Source organism: Tachyglossus aculeatus, chromosome 2, assembly GCF_015852505.1.
Source record: "Tachyglossus aculeatus isolate mTacAcu1 chromosome 2, mTacAcu1.pri, whole genome shotgun sequence".
NCBI lineage: Eukaryota > Metazoa > Chordata > Mammalia > Monotremata > Tachyglossidae > Tachyglossus > Tachyglossus aculeatus.
The window spans coordinates 149108942-149109795 of record NC_052067.1 but is presented as its reverse complement, the minus strand read 5'-3'; positions in this window follow the sequence as shown (position 1 = coordinate 149109795).

Genomic DNA, 854 nt, shown 5'->3' with positions numbered 1-854 from the left:
CTGGGCCTCGCTTTAACCTGTCCCGCTGTCAACCCCTGGCTCAAGTCCTACCTCTGGCTTGGAATGCCCTCCCTCCTCACATCTACCAAACTAGCTCTCTTCCTCCCTTCAAAGCCCTACTGAAAGCTCATCTCCTCCAGGAGGCCTTCCCAGACTGAGCCCCCACTTTTCCTCTGCTCTTCCTCCCCATCGCCTTGACTCCCTCCCTCTGTTCTACCCCCCACAGCGCCACTCAGTACTTGTGTATGTATGTACATATTTATTATTCTATTCATTTTATTAATGATGCGTATATACCTATAATTCTATTTCATTTATATTGATGCTATTGATGCCTGGCTACTTGTTTCGTTTTGTTGTCCGTCTCCCCCTCTTCTAGACCGTGAGCCCATTGCTGGGAAGAGATTTTCTCTATTTGTTGCTGAATTGTACTTTCCAAACACTTAGTACAGTGCTCTGTGCACAGTAAGCGCTCAATAAATGATTGAATGAATGAAAGAGGTAACCTAGGCACAGACAAGTGAAGTGACAGGCCTCATCTCATTCTCCCCTTCCATGTTCTATTGACCAGTGTAAGCCTCCAAGAGACCCTCCTTGCCCTTTAGTACTTCATTCTCTAATGATGATAGGAGTAATAAAGAGGGTCCTATGCAACTCTTTAAGATTCCTTCTTTATCTGGGATGTGGGAGGAAGGGAGGAATCCCCTTTACCAATCCGTCAATCAATCAACTGCATTTGACCAAGCAGTTGCAGTTACTCGATAGAGTAACTCGGTACAGTTACATGAGGGCCTCAGTTCACTCATCTGTAAAATGGGGATTAAGATTGTGAGCCCCCCGTGGGACAACCTCAT